This window comes from Panthera onca, chromosome D3 (assembly GCF_046562875.1).
Source record: "Panthera onca isolate mPanOnc1 chromosome D3, mPanOnc1 haplotype 2, whole genome shotgun sequence".
Taxonomy (NCBI): domain Eukaryota; kingdom Metazoa; phylum Chordata; class Mammalia; order Carnivora; family Felidae; genus Panthera; species Panthera onca.
This window is the reverse complement of record NC_138350.1, coordinates 18855578-18874093: the sequence shown is the minus strand read 5'-3', so window position 1 is coordinate 18874093 and position 18516 is coordinate 18855578. Positions and strand designations below refer to the sequence as shown.

General features: G+C 41.7%; 1 protein-coding gene, 1 long non-coding RNA gene and 2 gene segments (V, D, J or C); 3 read left to right on the top strand and 1 right to left on the bottom strand.

The window, feature by feature from the left end:
• LOC144613894 (immunoglobulin lambda-1 light chain-like) overlaps positions 1-18516 on the top strand; it is a 429142-nt gene that overhangs the window by 223783 nt on the left and 186843 nt on the right.
• Positions 1-18516, top strand: part of LOC132675490 (immunoglobulin lambda-1 light chain-like) — a 500428-nt gene that overhangs the window by 303608 nt on the left and 178304 nt on the right. The window lies entirely within an intron of this gene.
• The window catches only part of LOC132675035 (Ig lambda-1 chain V regions MOPC 104E/RPC20/J558/S104-like), a 333884-nt gene that overhangs the window by 146844 nt on the left and 168524 nt on the right, over positions 1-18516 (top strand).
• The window catches only part of LOC144613896 (uncharacterized), a 173963-nt gene that overhangs the window by 28257 nt on the left and 127190 nt on the right, over positions 1-18516 (bottom strand). The window contains exon 5 of one of the 2 annotated variants that reach the window (XR_013551336.1): positions 1691-1780. The exons of the other annotated variant lie outside the window; for it this stretch is intronic. This is a non-coding gene — a long non-coding RNA (uncharacterized LOC144613896). The remainder of the gene's footprint in view (positions 1-1690; positions 1781-18516) is intronic. 2 annotated transcript variants of the gene reach the window in all.

The following is an 18516-nucleotide window of genomic DNA, read 5'->3' as shown; positions in this document are numbered from 1 at the left end:
GACATAGGTTAAAAAATAATTTCCTCCTCACCAAAGTATGGCATGTACAATTAGAATATTTATAAAAAATTTACTTATTGACATGATGAACTACAAAGAAGATGTTAATGGAAATCCCTGTGACCAAAATAATATTTCCAGGGATTTATCAGGTTAAAGGATCATGAAAAGTTCCCTCTAGAGAATTATAGTCTGGAGATTTCCACATTAGATGTGTTCATTAACATGACAATGAATGAAGGGCGCCTGGGTGGCTGAGTGGGTTGAGCATCCGACTTCTGCTCAGGTCATGATCTCCCAGTCTGTGAGTTCGAGCCCCATGTCGGGCTCTGTGCTGACAGCTGGGAGCCTGGAGCCTGCTTAGGATCTGTGTCTCCCTCTCTCTCTGCCCCTCCCCCGCTCGTGCTCTGTCTCTCTCTCACTCAAAAATAAGAAACATTAAAAAGTTAAAAAAAAAAAAAAATGGGCGCCTGGGTGGCGCAGTCGGTTAAGCGTCCGACTTCAGCCAGGTCACGATCTCACGGTCCGTGAGTTCGAGCCCCGCGTCAGGCTCTGGGCTGATGGCTCAGAGCCTGGAGCCTGTTTCCGATTCTGTGTCTCCCTCTCTCTCTGTCCCTCCCCCGTTCATGCTCTGTCTCTCTCTGTCCCAAAAATAAATAAACGTTGAAAAAAAAAAAAAAAAATTAAAAAGTTAAAAAAAAAAAAACATGACAATGAATGGGCTGTCACCTCCCTGGTCTTCAGGGGGCCCCATGGTCAAGTTTAGCAGTGCCCCCTCCACAACTGGTATCCGGCAGAAGTGAGAAGAAGAAGCTGTCTCCTTCAGGACCTGGAACATTCTGACTGAGGTTGTCCCACATCCCCTCTCAGCCTGGGTGGCCTTCTTCACCTGGTGCAGCTGCCTTGCACCTGCCAGCCTCTGCTCTCTCTCTGCGTCTCAGGGACTGGGAACCAGCATGCCTCTCCAAACCTCCCTTTCCTGTCAGGTGTACCTCTCCCTCATGTTCCTGCTCAGCTCAGCCAGTCTGCGGAGCGTTGAGGAAAGCAGGGACAGGTCATCCGTGGGGGACGAGACAGGAGACCAGGACCAGAGCCACAAGTAGCATCCTAGTCTCCCTGTGGCTTTAGGTGGTAAGGGGGAATGGGAGGGTAACAATCACTTCCCTGAGTGGCCTCAGCCCCCAGGTGAACTGGGGAGTTCCCTGGGCTGAGCACAACTGTGACAAACCTGTCCCTACTTCAGCAGCTTCCTCCTGCAGGCCCCTTAGTGTGCCAAGTGGCTGCCAAGAGAAACTGACTTAGTACCTGGAAATTGCCTCTTACTGCACCTGAGCACAGGTGTTGTTGAACAAGTGAATCTCACAGACAAAATGACAGATGAAAATTCTAAGGATAAAGTCCCACATTCTAATGACATGCCAACTTTGGGACCATATGGGTCTGGCGGAGCCAGAGGAGACATGAAGCAGAAGGAGGAAGGTAATGAGGCCACAGGAACACCTTTCCCTGAATCACGTGTTGTCTGTGTATCTTAGAGGACCCGACCCAGCCCCATAGCCAGGCACCTGAAAGACCACGGTGGGAGCCAAGGACTGATTCCAACACACTTGTGTGAGATAGTTGTCATGTGGCCTGACCCCAAGAAGGTGACTGATCCCAGAAATTGGAAGCCAAGGCTGTTTCCTTTTACCTGATAGCTGATTGCAGGATGCTGGAGGCTATCGTCTTCCTCTTCAGTCACATGTTCTGATCTCACCACTGGTTTGTCAATTAGGAGTCCCTGAAGTGGAGGGACTTTGCATAATTTCGAACACTCATTGACTCAAGGCCACTGGAAGGGCCTGGACCCAACAGTGCCCTTTGTTTGGGTCACAGGAGGCAGAGCTCTTTGTTTCCCCACCATGGCCTGGACCCCTCTCCTGCCCCCCTGCCTCACTCTTTGCACAAGTGCTGCCCCTGGGCCCTGCCCACATGCTCAGTCCCCACAGGATCTGAGCTAGGCCTGCCCCAAAACATGAGCACAGCCCCAGCACAGCCTCAGTATTGGGACCTAGGGAATGAATCCTTGGACCTCACAACAACCTGTTCTGCTCTGTCTTTTCAGGCTCTGTGGCCTGCAGTGGGCTGACTCAGCCACCCTCAGTGTCAGTGGGCTTGGGACATATAGCAACAATCATTTGCCCTGGAGATGTACTATCAGGGAGATATCCACTGTTGTACCAGAAGAATCCAGGCCAATCTCTCATGCTGGTCCTTTATAATGATAGTCGTCTGGCATTCTATCAAACTTTCCAATGAGGAAGTAGGAAAATAGGAGCCAAAATAAGTGAAAGAAAGAGGAGGGGGGGAAGGAAGGAAGGAAGGAAAGAAGGAAGGAAGGAAGGAAGGAAGGAAGGAAGGAAGGAAGAAAGAAAGAAAGAAAGAAAGAAAGAAAGAAAGAAAGAAAGAAGAAAGGAGAGATGAGGGGTAGGGCACCCGGATGGGTCAGTTGGTTGGGCGACAGACTCTGGCTCAGGTCATGATCTCAGGGTTTGTGAGTTCGAGCCCCGTATCATGCTCTGTGCTGACAGCTCAGAGACTGGAGCCTGCTTGGGATTCTGTGTCTCATTCTCTCTCTGCCCTTCCCCGACTTGTGCTCTGTCTCTCTGTCTCTCAAAAATAAATGTTAAAAAAAAATTTAAAAAAAAAGATGAGGGGAGGGGACGGGAGGAAAGAAGGGAAGGGGAGGGGAGGGGAAAGGAGGGGAGAAGGGAAGGGACAGGAAGGGAAGGGAAGGGAAGGGAAGGGAAGGGAAGGGAAGGGAAGGGAAAGAAGAGAAGAAAAGAGAAGAGAGGAGAAGAGAGGAGAAGAGAAAAGACATCAATCGAAACTGACCCTGAAATTCCATTGATGATAAGAATTCACAGGAAGAATGAAAAATACATTTTCATAACTCTATTTCATTTGTACATGAACATCCATCAGCATGATAGATGGTTCTCCATATCCTCACTTGCCATCTGAAGATGTCTTTAGGTCTAAAATGAGTCTTTTGAAGGCAGCATAGAGATGAGTCTTGTTTTTTTTTTTTTGTTTTTTGTTTTGTTTGTTTGTTTAATGCATTCTGTTACCCTATGTCTTTTGATTGGAGCATTTTGTCCATTTAAATTCTGGGTGATTACTGATTGACATGAATTTCATGCCATTGTGTTGCCTGTAAAGTTGATGTTTCTGGTGATGTTCTCTTTTCCTTTCTAGTCTTTGTTGCTTTTGGTCTTGTTTTACCCACTCAAAGAGTCCCCTTTACTATTTCTTGCAGGGCTGGTTTAGTGTCATGAACTCCTTTAGTTTTTGTTTGGGAAACTCTTTATTTCTCCTTCTATTCTGAATGACAGCCTTGCCTGATAAAGTATTCTTGGCTGAGTATTTTTCCCATTCAGCACGTTGAATAGATTTTGGCACTCCCTTCTGGCCTGCCAGATTTCTGTGGACAGATCTACTGCAAACCTGATTTGTCTTCTCTTGTAGGATAAGGACTTTTTTTCCCTTGCGGTTTTCAGGATTCCATCGTTTTCTGGTTTTTGTTTGTTTGTTTGTTGTTTTTGTTTTGTTTTGTTTTGTCAATTTGATTCTGATGCCTCTGGGTGATGGCCAGCTTTTGTTGTATATAATGGGAATTCTCTGTGCTTATAAATGTTGATGTCTGTTTCCTTCCTCTGATTAGGGAGGTTTTAAGCTATGATTTGCTTAAGTAAACCATCTGCTTCTTTATCTTTCTTTTCTGGGATTCCTATGAAACGAATGTTATTAGGCTTTAAGGAGTCATTGAGGTCAATAAGTCTACATTCATGATACAATAATTTTCATACCCACTTATATTCAGAATATTATTTTCCAAAATTTTATCTACTATATCCTCTGCTTCATCCATCCTCATTGTCATTGCATCCATATCAGTTTCAGTGTTTTTTATTTCAGACTGACTACTTCTTTAATCTCTGCAGTAAGGGATTCTCTAGTGTCTTCTATGCTTTTCTCAAACCCAGCTAGGATCCTTATGATTACTGTTTTAAATTCTGGTTCAGGGGCTCCTGCGTGGTTCAGGCAGTTAAGTGTCTGACTTCAGCCAAAGTCATGATCTCACAGCTTGTGGTTTCAAGTCCTGCGACGGGCTCTGTGCTGATGGTTCAGAGCCTGGAGCCTGTTTCAGATTTGGTGTCTCAGTCTCCCTCTGTCCCTCCCATGTTCTCTCTCTCTCTCTCTCTGTCAAAAACAAATAAACATTTAAAAAAATAAAATAAAATAAATTCTGGCTCAAACATCTTACTAGTTTCTGTATTGGTTAAATCCCTGCTGTGACTTCTTCCTGTTCTTTCTTTTGCGGTGAATTCCTCTTGTGTCCTTTTGTCTGATTCACTGTTTTGTATTTGTGTGTGAGTGTTAAGAAAGCCTGTTTTATTCTTGCTCCTGGGAGTAATGGCTATCTTAAGAAGAGGTCCAGATGGACTTAACAGATATATTCAGAACATTCCACCCTAAAGCAGCAGAATATACATTCTTCTCCAGTGCACATGGAACGTTCTCCAGAATAGACCATATACTGGGACAAAAATCAGCCCTAAGTAAGTACAAAAAGATTGAGATCTACCATGCATATTTTCAGACCACAACGCTATGAAACTCAAAATCAACCACAAGAAAAAATTTGGGAAGGTAACAAATACTTGGAGACTGAAGAACATCTTACTAAAGAATGAATGGGCTAACTAAGAAGTTAAAGAGGAAATTAAAAAGTATATGGAAGTCAATGAAAACGATAACACCACAACCCAAAACCTCTGGGATGCAGGAAAGGGGGTCATAAGAGGAAAATATATAGTAATCCAGGCCTTCCTAAAGAAGGAAGAAAGATCTGAGATACACAACCTAACCTTACCCCTTAAGGAGCTGGAAAAAGAACAGCAAATAAAACCCAAAACCAGCAGAAGACAGGAAATAATAAATATCAGAACAGAAATTAATGCTATTGAAACCAAAAAAAAAAAAAAAAACCAAAAACAGTAGACCAGATCAATGAAATCAGAGGCTGGTTCTTTGAAAGAATTCACAAACTGATAAACCACTAGCCAGTTGATTAAGAAGAAAAAGGAAAGGACCCAAATAAATCAAGAATGAAAGAGGAGAGATTACAGCCAACACAACAGAAATAAAAACAATCATAAGAGAATATTATGAGCAATTATATGCCAATAAAATGGGCAATCTGGAAGAAATGGACAACTTCTTAGAAACATATACACTACCAAAACTGAAACAGGAAGAAATAGAAAATTTGAACAGACCCATAACCAGTAAGGAAATCAAATTAGTAATCAAACATCTGCCAAAAAACAAGAGTCCAGGGCCAGATGGCTTTCCAGGGGAATTCTACCAAACATTTAAGGAAGAGTTAACACCTATTCTCTTGAAACTGTTCCAAAACATAGAAATGGAAGGAAAACTTCCAAACTCTTTCTATGAAGCCAGCGTTACCTTGATTCCAAAACCAGACAGAGACCCCACTAAAAAGGAGAACTATAGACCAATTTCCCTGATGAACATGGATGCAAAAATCCTCAACAAGATATTAGCCAACTGGATCCAACAATACATTACAAAAATTATTCATCACGACCAAGTGGGATTTACACCTGGGATGTAGGGCTGGTTCAATATCTGCAAAACAATTAACGTGATTCATCACATCAATAAAAGAAAGGACAAGAACCACATGATCCTCTCAATAGATGCAGAGAAGGCATTTGACAAATTACAGCATCCTTTCTGGATAAAAACCCTCAAGAAAGTAGGGATAGAAGGATCATACCTCAAGATCATAAAAGCCATATAAGAACAACCCAATGCTAATATCCTCCTCAATGGGGAAAAACTGAGAGCTTTCCCCCTGAGGTCAGGAACAAGACAGGGATGTCCACTCTCGCCACTGCTATTCAACATAGTATTAGCCTCAGGAATCAGACCACACAAAGAAACAAAATGCATCCAAATCACCCAGGAGGAGGTCAAACTTTCACTCTTCGCAGAGGACATGATACTCTATATGGAAAACCCAAAAGATTCCACCAAAAAACTGCTAGAACTGATTCATTAATTCAGCAAAGTTGCAGGATATAAAATCAATGCACAGATATCGGGTGCATTCCTATACACCAACAATGAAGCGACAGAAACAGAAATCAAGGAATCGACTGTTTCCGATTCTGTGTCTCCCTCTCTCTCTGCCCCTCCCCCGTTCATGCTCTGTCTCTGTCCCAAAAATAAATAAAAAACGTTGAAAAAAAAATTTAAAAAGAAATCAAGGAATCGATCCCTTTTACAGTTGCACAAAAAAAACATAAAATACCTAGGAATAAATCTAACTAAAGAGGTAAAAAATCTATACACTGAAAACTATAGAAAGCTTATGAAAGAAATTGAAGAAGACACAAAAACTGGAAAAAGATTCCATGCTCCTGGATAGGAAGAATAAATATTGTTAAAATGTCGATACTACCCAAAGCAATCTACATATTCAATGCAATCCCTATCAAAGTAACACCAGCATTCTTCACAGAGCTAGAACAAATAATCCTAAAATTTGTTTGGAAGTAGAAAAGACCCCGAATAGCCAAAGCAATCTTGAAAAAGAAAACCAAAGCAGGAGGCATCACAATCCCAGACTTCAAGCTACTACAAAGCTGTAATCATCAAGACAGTATGGTACTGGCACAAGAACAGACAGATCAATGGAACAGAAGAGAGAACCCAGAAATGGACCCACAAATGTATAGCCAACTAATCTTTGACAAAGCAGGAAAGAATATCCAATGGAATAAAGACAGTCTCTTCAGCAAGTGGTGCTGGGAAAACTGGACAGCGACGTGCAGAAGAATGAACCTGGACCACTTTCTTATGCCATACACAAAAATAAACTCAAAATTGATGAAAGACTTCAATGTAAGACAGGAAGCCATCAAAGTCCTAGAGGAGAAAGCAGGCAAAAACCTCTTTGATCTTGGCTGCAGCAACTTCTTACTCAACACGTCTCTGGAGGCAAGGGAAACAAAAGCAAAAATGAACTACTGGTACCTCATCAAAATAAAAACCTCTGCACAGCGAAGGAAACAATCAGCAAACTAAAAGGCAATAGACAGAATGGGAGGAGATATTTGAAAATGACATATCAGATAAAAGGTTAGTTACAAAATCTATAAAGAACTTACCAAACTCGGGGCGCCTGGGTGGCGCAGTCGGTTAAGCGTCCGACTTCAGCCAGGTCACGATCTCGCGGTCCGTGAGTTCGAGCCCCGCATCAGGCTCTGGGCTGATGGCTCGGAGCCTGGAGCTTGCTTCCGATTCTGTGTCTCCCTCTCTCTCTGCCCCTCCCCCGTTCATGCTCTGTCTCTCTCTGTCCCAAAAATAAATAAAAAACGTTGAAAAAAAAAAAAATTTAAAAAAAAAAAAAAAAAAGAACTTACCAAACTCAACACCTAAAAAAACAAATAATCCAGTGAAGAAATGGACAAAAGACATGAATAGACACTTCTCCAAAGAAGACATCCAGATGGCCAACTGACCCATGAAAAAATGCTGCACATCACTCATCATCAGGGAAATACAAATCAAAACCACAATGAGATACCACCTTACACTTGTCAGAATGGCTAACATTAACAACTCAGGCAACAACAGATGTTGGGGAGGATGCAGAGAAAGAGGATCTCTTTTGCATTGTTGGTGGGAATGCAAGCTGGTGCAGCCACTCTGGAAAACAGTATGGAGGTTCTTCAAAAAATTAGAAATAGAACTACGCTACGACCCAGCAAGTGCACTACTAGGCATTGATCCATGGGATACAGGTGTACTGTCTCGAAGGGACACATGCACCCTAATGTTTATAGCAGCACTATCAACAATAGCCAAAGTATGGAAAGAGCCCAAATGTCCCTCAATGGATGAATGGATAAAGAAGATGTGGTATGTATATACAATGTATATACTTGGCAATCAAAAAGAATGAAATCTTGCCATTTGCAACTACATGGATGGAACTGGAGGGTATTATGCTAAGTGAAATTAGTCAGTCAGAGAAAGACAAAAATCATATGACTTCACTCATAGGAGGACTTTAAGAGACAAAACAGATGAACATAAGGGAAGGGAAACAAAAATAATATAAAAATAGAGAGGGGGACAAAACAGAAGACACTCATAAATATGGAGAACAATCAGAGGGTTCCTGGAGGGGGTGTATGAGGACAGGCTAAATGGTAAGGGGCATTAAGGAATCTACTCCTGAAATTATTGTTTCACTATATGCTAACTAATTTGGATGTGAATTTTAAAAAATAAAAAGTAAAAAATAAAATTAAAATAAATAAATAAATAAATAAATAAATAAATAAATATTCAGAGAATGTTTAAGATTCAAATTATCAAGACTTCTGTTGAATTTAAGGCTAGGAATGCTGAGGAAGAATGATTTCTTTGCCCTTGACTAGCCGATGACCTCTTGGCCAGGTAAAAGATTCTCTGAAGATGGAATGTTTGAAAAAACTGCAGAAGGAAGGTACTACCTGGCAGATAGCAGTGTGGCAGACAAGTACAAGGAATATATGATTTTTTTCTCTCTCGCTCTTTCTACAAGAAAGAGAGTTTAAAAAACAACAACATTTTTTCATTATTTTTAGAATTCAATACTTTTATCAGTATATGCCTCTGTGTGCACTTGTTTATCAAATTCAATAGATTTTGATATGACTTTTGATCTGGAGTCCTCTTCAAAACAAGGGACCTTTTCTTTGAGTACTTGTTTAATCTTTGCCATTCTTTGAACTCTTAGGTCTACATGTAAATATCCTCCAAGTACCTTTTATTTTCTAGTATTTGTATTACAACATGTTTACTGTTCTTTTTGTGACATTTTATGCACTTGGTTTTCAGGTCCTTAAGTGTCCACCCCTTAAGTCATGTATTGAATATTTTTTTCAAAATCATTTTTAAGCTTTATAATGTATATGGTTAACCAGATGCATGACCAGATAATCTGCTGGCAAAACCATACTACTGCCCCACTTGTGGGGTCTATTTCTGGTCAGTCATGATCATAGATAGAAAAAATAGATAGATAGATAGATAGATAGATAGATAGATAGATAATAGACAGATATAGTGATATATATATATATATATATATATATATATATATATATGTATATATAGTGATGTTGTACTTGGATCTTTTATTTCACTGGGTGTAACAGGTTTTTTTTATTTATTTATTTTGAGAGAGAGAGAGAGAGAGAGAGAGGGAACAAGCTTTGGAGGGGCAGAGAGAGGGAGTGACAGAATCCCAAGCAGGCTCTGTGCCATCAGTGCAGAACTAGGTGTAACAGTTTGAGTTCTATCTAAGAACAGATCCACTATGTGTATTTGGGAATAAAGGTAGAGTAGAGGAATGAGTGTTTATTTGAATATTGGAAAAGCTGGAGAAATGAAGGTCCAGGAAGATACTCTAAAAAATCAGATAATCTGTAGCAGGAAGGTCAGGGGAGCAAACACTTAGGAACTCAGCCTGAAGCACCTAAGAAGTTGGTTCGCCGAAGTGCAATCAGGAAATTAAGCCATTCTCAAGAGTGTTGAGTTGAATTCCCAAGCAGGGTCTTTCTTACTGTCTGTGGTAGTGAAGTAGACACTCGTCAAGTGTGTACCAAGAGGCTGCTGTGAATATCATGGTTGCAACCTTCCATTCCACTTTTACATTCTCACTGAAGTTCTCCTGGAGAAAACTCTTAAAACTAAACAGGAAAGAAGACTCTGAAAAATACAGCTCCAAGCTGCTCTAAAATGCAGAGGAGGTCCCAGAAGGAGTCATGACCCCAAGGTGATGAGAGACAATTCAGTACAAGGGGCTTATGTTCTAATTGTGCTACTTATTTCTTTTTTCTGTGTGGTTCCTGGAGTCCTTCATGTTGACTGCTATTTTGTTCAATTTGCTGATTTGAGGCTTAAATCTGTTAACTGGTAGGTTCTTAATGACAGGAATTATGCAATTCCTGAAAGACAAAGAGGACCCTGGACCTTTGGAATCATATTGCAAGGGGAGACTGTTATCTGGAGTAAGGAATTGTATTCTTTAATAGATTTTCCATTTACCTAGCTTCTATATTTGTAACTAACTTAATTTTATCTTTGTCAGTGAATAAACCAGTCTCCACTCTCTTTGCTAGATCCACACAGAGCTGAATGTCTTGTTTGTTCTGATGTTAGTGCTGGGGTCCATTCCCTGAGCTCCACTGTAGCACTTCTGTGGACTGGCCAGGTCACAGAGAAGGAAGCAGCGCCCCAGTCCTCTTTCTGGGGACCAAACAACCTATGGCTTAACTCTTACCCAGTCAGCTTATATTCACCAGAACTGCTTGGCTCAGTAACAATTTAGATTTGGAAGTTGGAGGGGAAGTGAACAATAATCAGGTTGCCATAGTTTAAGATTAGCTCCTGAAATATGATTTTTTTCCCGGTGACATACTTTTAAATGGAATATTAATTAATTAGAACCTTTCAAAGAACTCTTAGGTATAGGATATATACATTAATTCAAAAATGTTATACCATGCACTTGCTGATTACATATTTAGATGGTTTTTAAAAATACGTTACATAGCATTCTCCCTAAGTGATGGAAATAATTACTAATTATTTTTAAGAAATATGTGAGTTGAAAAGAATGTATTTTATTATAAACTAGAGTGTTAAAAAAGATATAAATATACACTGAAAAAAATTATGATGACAATATATATTTTGTTGTGCATTTTAAGAAATTAAAAGATGAAATCAAAACATAAAAAAAGAAGAGGTCCAAAAAAATTAATAAAAAAAGGAAGTTAGATCTTAGTTGTCTTTTGGCCTTCTTCTTAAAAGAAACCAGATCTGAGCCCCCCCATCCCCCGCCCCCAGAAGTAGGAAGCTAGATCCTATCACTGCTAGATCTGAAGCTTTGCAGCACTCTATGATCTGTAGATTTTGTGCGTCTCAGAGGTTATTGCTGGTCTTCTGCAACAGGCAGGTGGAGCCTGCCGTGCTGATACTCAGGCTGACTTGCCCTAGTGGAAATGCACCTGCAGAGCCTAGTGGTGTAGAGCTTAGTGGAGCCAGGCATGGTGTAAGCGATTCTAGCCTCCACTGGGTGGCGCTGTTTTGCTCACTGGAGCCTGTCAGAGCTGATGAGCCAGGCAGAAATGGTGGACCCCTGCTCTCGCATTCCAGAGCCCAGAGTTCAAAGATACCACTCTTCAGGAAGCCCTCATGGAAGACCAAACAAACACCTCTTTTCTGTCCCCTGCTTCCATTAGATCCCTGCCTTTCACCCTGCCTGTGTCGGAGCTGCATGCCTGCCAGGCGGCACGGTACGCCTTTGTTTTATCTCAGGTGTGCGGCTGTGTTTCTAAAATCCTATTTTTAGAAATCCGTGGGGCAGACCGGAGCTGATCCTTTAGGGGAGAGTATAGCTGCACTGTAGCCGGTGCTGGTTTGTCCCGGAAAAGCAATGGCACAACTGCACAGTGGTTCAGAGTTTATAGTAAAGTGCAGCACATAGCCTGCACCAAGTTTTGCTGCCCTCAGCAGGTGTCTTTGTTCCCATGCTAGGGAACCGGGCAGCATGTTAACGCTGCCAGTTCTTTTGTCCCCAGAGAGATCACACCGCCCCTCCCAAATGCACTCCAAGCAGGGGAACTGTTTATCCCCATGCGAGGGGATCCTCAGCCTATGCTGCCTGCCTGCTAACCAGGTCTCTGCCTTCCTTATCCGCTGGAGCACCACCAATTGTTGTGCAATTCCCTGTGTGCTTTCTTCCTCTCTGTCTCTCTCCTTTCCCCATGACCAGGACTCCTTCCACCCTGCAGCACCCCCAGTTCTTTTCTCCCCCAAATCAACTCTCCATGGCTCCTACATTCCATCAGGTGGCCGTTTTTCTACTTCTAGTTGTGCAATTTTGCTCTCTCAGTCCTCAGATCGATTTCTTGGGTTTTCAAAATGACTTAATATTTATCTAGCTGTGTTTGAGGGAGGAGGCAAACTTAAGGTCACCCTACTCTTCTGCCATCTTAACAACACTCCCGCCTCCTTTAATTTGATCAGACACAATTTCATCCTCTCCAATCCCATTTCTCAGATATGCATTTACATTTACACTGTCAAGGTACATTTTTAGGGAATTACTTAGGAGGTAGCCAGGCAATATTCTTGTGTCTTCTTTGAGCCTCCAAAAAGTACATATTCAGCCTCAGCATTCCTTCTTTTTTACCTGCCTTTTAGATAGGATTTCAATATGCTGGGGTAGATGGGAGGGATGTCATGACCTTGACATCGGTCTCATCAGAACAGTAAAACAGGGGCATTTCCTGCCATTGGCTCTTTTTCTTTTCCAGTTTCTTTCTCAAGGATTCTGTGTGATTTTGTGTCCACCAACAGCAAAATCCCCCCAAGGGCAGAGCTTTCTCCTTTTTCTTCTAGTTGTTCACGACAATTTTCTCTTCTACATGTGTTCTCAGTCAGTTCCATGTTAAGTAAAGGAAACATGCTCAGGTATACTTGAGTTTGTTTCACAAAATTTTTATCACGCAGCTTATCAAACTGAAAGAGTGCATAAAATAAATATTTATGGTTTCAGAAAGAATAATTAATGGAAACCACATTACCCATGCAAATATAGCCATCTTAAAAAAAACCACAGCCATCTGAACAATCTACAATTCACTAATACCTGGAGATATTTGGCATTACTCATCCCTTTTATCTTTTATACACTGTTTTCACCTAGGCAATGCATCCCCAACTTTCGTGAATTTAAAACAGTAAGCAGAAAGCAACAAACTAGCTGAGAAAGGAAAGGATAACGTGTCCATTTGGTGACAGCCCAGGATACATTAAGCTTAAGAGAGCCTCAGGATCAGTGTTGGTTGAGCTTCCTGGGAGTTTAGTACAGCCCCAATGAAGGGGACAAGCAAGGCTCAGGGGAAAAAAAAGAGACCCTTAGAATTGAACATCTGGTCTTGCTTTCTGTAGGCCAGTTACGGGGTATCTAGCAGGAATATTGTCAGAGGTTAGGACCCCACGCTCTCTGCTGCCTGGCTCAGCATTTTCTCTGGGAGGTGTCCCAGAACACTTCTCTGCAAGGGCTGATCATGACATTGCTGCTATGCCATGCCAAGAAAACCTAGCTCAGATGGGAAAGTACCAAAAGGAATCCAGGTCAGAGACACATAAGCATTTCGAGCTGATATTAGTGTGGCCAGCGCCTTAGTGGTGTCTGTTTCCTCATGAATGAGCTTTTCACTTTCTTGAGGAAAAGAGACTGGAAAGAGGATGATCATCTGAGGGAGGTGGTCACAGGATTCAACATTCTTATGACACCCAGGTTGTCATCATGATACCACAGTGCCAACTCTACTTAGATTCCCCTGATCCCAAGAGATGTGTTTCATGCTCTTCCCAGACAAATCTGATCAGGGGAGGGGTAGGTAGAATGTGGTCTATTTGTCTCAGCACAGTAAGGAGAGGGGATCTGGAGATTTACCTGCTTATGTAGCAACTTCCACTCATTCTAACTTTTGCTTTCCTCACCCCCATCACCAGTTGAATATCATCAGGGAATAAAATTCCTTGGTTGATATTTTACTAGTAAGTGCATAGTTTTGAAGTCAAAGAGGTGTCTAGAAAGGGGTCGACATAGAATCAGGCAAAATGTGCCTTAATATAGTTTTCTTCATATTCGTTGTCCTTGGGATTTGTTCAGCATCTGGATCTACAGGTCTCCTTCTGTTTCCTGTCTTCTTTTTGAGGATCACCTATTGTATGGATATTGGGACATTTGATGAGACTCCACACTTTACTGATAGTTATTGATCTTTAACATTTTTTTCCCTTTGTATTTTAGATTGTACATTTTCTTGCTATGACTTTGAGGTCACTAGTCTTTTATTTTCCAATCTGTAGTTAATTCCACATAGTGTACTTTTTACTGGTGCTTCATTATATCTTTTATTTCTTGGCTGAGATGTGATGTCTCTCCACTAATTTTCAGAGAATTTCTCCTTTCTTGTGTTAGTTTTTAAGTAGCTGGTTTAAAGTCTTTGTGAGCAAATTCCAATGTTTCTTTCATACTGGGTTAAGCATCATCTTTCTCGCTGGTTGAGCTTTTCATTTTTCCTCCTATAGTGGGTAATTTTGGCATCTATCCTGAATCTATTCAATGCTATTTTATGGAACTGTGATTCTAGTTCTAAATTCCAGGTGATGTTGGGTTGGTTTTGCTTGTTTTTGTTTTTTGTTTGTTTGTTTTACCAGATACTTTACCCAGTCGTGTACAAGCTACTAGTTTCAAACAGTGTTCTGTTGAATGTGTTTTCTGTTTCAGTTCTGTTTACAAACACTTTGCTCTGCTATTTGTATCTGTCCTAAGTGGAAACAACGCAACGATCTTCACAGGTCATATCTGGGATTTTAGTGGAAGCCACTTCCTCAGTTATATTCCCCATGACATTCCATCCTTCTTCTATCAGACACTGCACAAGTGCAGCTCAGAGATGATCCAAGACTCAATAATTGACATCGTTGCTTTCCCAGGCCTCTCCCTCTTCAACATCTCCCCATCCCCAGTATTTCCAGTTCCGTAGATCTTACTTTTGGTCTTCTGGACAGAAACCTAGGACTTGGCTCATCTTCACTGCCATGCACTTCCCCTGACAGTGCTGATGTCTGGGCCAAGTTGCACGAGGACAGAGAGGATTGTCTCTTGTGCAAAATCCTAACGTGAGAAAAATAAGTTCCCAAATACACCACTGTTATTTCTCTCACTACAAAAGCACTTTCTGTGGGCAGGGACATAGAGAAGGAGGAGAATCAAATTTAAAGGAAAAGAAAAAGTGTGCGGCGCCTGGGTAGCTCAGTCAATTAAGCATCTGACTTTGGCTCTGGTCATGTTCTCACAGTTTGTGAGTTCGAGCTCTACATTGAACTGCCTGCTGTCCTCACAGAGCCTGCTTCGAACCCTCTATCTCCCCCTCTCTCTGACCCTCCCTGCTTGCATTCTCTCTATCTCTCTCAAAAATAAACAAACACTTAAAAAATGAAGAAAAGAAAAGAAAAGAAAAGAAAAGAAAAGAAAAGGTGGATATCCAATTTGCTTGAGCTTTAGAAGTCATCCTTCTCACATGTCAACCCAGAACAATGGTGTGTTCCTGGATCTCTTTCTGTCTTAAGCTGGTGACTGGTGCTGCCTCCCAGCTGCCTTGAGGAGAGGTTGAAGGATTCTGAAGGTAAGATAGAAAGGTCCGCATTGATTGTTACTGCAATGTCAATGTCATTCTCAATCTGCCTTGTAGGATCTTTTTCTAGGGACTCAAATAGCTCCTACATAGCTGCTCAAATAGCTGCATTCTTTCCAGGCTTAAAGCAGCATTCATTGGGGAATCATGGTGTCTTCTTACTATATCTTAAATGGAACCTGATCCTGATAACAGTACTTGCAATCTGGGCAATTTTATCTGTTTAAAACAGGCATTAGAAAAAAATGGAAAGTTGAAAAAGAATTTTAAAACCTTCACAAGAACGATATAGGAAGAAATATTTCTAAAATGCTACTGTTTCTTCGGTGTTCCAGGGTCACTGAGGTTGGTTTTATGGTGACTGTTGGGCAGAGTGAGGTGAAGGAAACAGAGTAATGCCAGAAAAATAAATCAAAGATAAAATGGAATGAGAGCTGGATAATATAAAGCTTATAACAAATGACCCCCTGAAACATAGAAATGTCCCATTATCAAGCCTGTACTTCCCTATTCTAATTCAGTTCTCCATAGATCATGTACCATTGACAGTGTAAACTTTATTCTTCATTTCTAGGTTGGGATCTTAGGCTGAAGAAGGGCAACTGGCATGTTAATGAGTGGAATGTACAGAATGTCCTGGCGCATGTTCCTTTTTCCTTCATGGGGTTCACCCACACCTTCCATGTAGCATGCAAGCGAGTGACTGGGGCGACTGATAAGCTGGCAGGTTTCAACGTTGCACATACATCAGCACAAACAAAGAGGGGAAGGATGGTAACAAGCCTTCAGCTGGAGGAGACCTCACCACCAACCACCACTCACAACACATGGTCCACTGATGGGGGCAGGCAGTGACACATTTCTAATAGTACAGAGATCCTCAGAAGTAGGCATCCAGCAGAGGACACAGAAGCAAGGGCCCCAGGCCTGGGATACTCACAGAGACACAGTCATGTCATGAAAGAAATACACAAGGTCCTGGAGCTCATGACTATGAGGGCATAAGGATATCATTGTCTTCTGGACAAATCTGACAAAACATTCAAGTTCTTAACTTCCAGAAAAAACATGTCAGAGTGTTTGAGTCTTTTCAGCTAAGCTCTGCCGCCCAAGGATACAGAAGTATGTAGAATGAAGGGTCATATCTGAGGGGCTGAGGAGAGGCAGGTGCAGGAAGCATATTAGCATAAAGGCCACTCTCTTCTCCGAGGCAGGGTGAGGAGATAATTGAGGCATGAGGGAGCCAGGCCCAGGATCAGAGTCTCAGAAGGAAGTGCTCTTGAGGCATCTCCACCATGGCCTGGACTCTGATCCTTCTCACCCTCCTCACTCAGGACACAGGTGAGGTCGCCAGGGAAGGGACCATGGGGACATCTGGGCTGATCCTTTCTCTCCTTCTCAGGATCATCAGAGTCTTTCAGCACTGCACTAATGAGTGTGCTTTACTTTTTTCAGGGTCCTGGGCCCAGTCTGCCCTGACTCAGTCTCTCTCAGTGTCTGGGCTCTGGGCCAGACAATTACCATCTCTTGTTCTGGAAGCAACAATGACATTCAGGGTTATAAGGATGTCCCCTGGTACCAACAGCTCTCAGCCACATCCCCCAAACTCCTGTTTTATCATGTACATTCTCAGGCTTCAGGGATCCCTGATCATTTCTCTGGCTCCAAGTCTGGCAACACAGCCACCCTGACCATCTCTGGGCTTCAGGCTGAGGACAAGGCTGATTATTACTGTTGTTTATATACAGACAGTGGCACTTACACAGTGGCCCAAGTTCATGGGGGAGGTAAGACCAAAACCTTCCCTGGGGGCACAGCTCCCTCCTTGTTTTAAAGATGCTTCCATAACCTCAACCATGTACAGATGGGGCTCCGTGAAATATAGCCTTGAGCATTCACTTCTCTCTAAGCTCCTCTCCATCCTGCAATGTAACAAAATGGAACAGATTTCCTGGTGAATTGTCTGGTGAAATGACAGTCTCTCTTTGCTCCTTAACATCTTCCCATTCTTCGGTGACAGGAATAAAGGGACAAAGAGAATGTTCCTAATCAGGGGAAAGAATCAGATATCTAAATCCAGGAGGCACAAAGAACTCGCTTCAGATTCAACAAGAATAGGTCTTCACCATGGCATATCATAGTGAAACTGGCAAAATACAAAAATAGAGAGAGGATTCTTAAAGCAGCTAGGAACAAATGGGCCTTAATCTACAAGGTAGACACATAAGGGTAGTAGCAGACCTGTCCACTGAAACTTGGCAGGCCAAAAGGGGTGGCAGGCAATATTCAACGTGTTGAATAGTAAATATATGCAGCCAAGAATGCTTTATCCAGCAAGGTTGTCATTCAGAATAGAAGGAGAGATAAAGACTTTCCCAGATGAACGAAAACTGAAGAAGTTCATGGCCACTACACCAATCCTGCAAGAGATCCTAAGGGGGATTCTGTCAGTGGAATGCTGCAAAGACACAATGACACTAAATCCATATCTTTCAATAATAACTCCGAATGTAAATGGGCTAAATGCCCCAATCAAAAGACATAGGGGATCAGAATGGGTACTTCTATATGCTGTCTACAAGTGACTCATTTTAGACCGGAAGATACCTACAGATTGAAAATGAGGGGATGGAGAACCATCTATCATGCTACTGGGATTCAAAAGAAAGCTGGAGTACCCATACTTATATCAGTCTACATTTTAAGCCAAAGCTGTAACAAAAGATGAAGAAGGGCATTATATCAAAATTGCGGGCTCTACCCACCAAGAAGAGCTAACGATTGTAAATGGTTATGCCCCCAACTTGAGAGAACCCAAATATATAAATCAATTAATCACATACATAAGGAATCTTATTGATAAGAATACAGTAATTGCAAGGGAATCTAATACTCCATTTACAACAATGGACAGATCATCCAGGCAGAAAATCAATAAATAAACAATGGCCTTGAATGATACCCTGGACCAGATGGACTTGACAGATATACTCATAATTTTTCATCTAAAGGCAACAGAATACACATTCTTCTCAAGTGCACATGGAACATTCTCCAAGATAGATCACATACTGGGTCACAAAACAGCCCTCAGTAAACAGAAAAAAATTGAGGTCATACCATGCATATTTTCAGATCACAACACTATGAAACTTGAAATCAACCACAA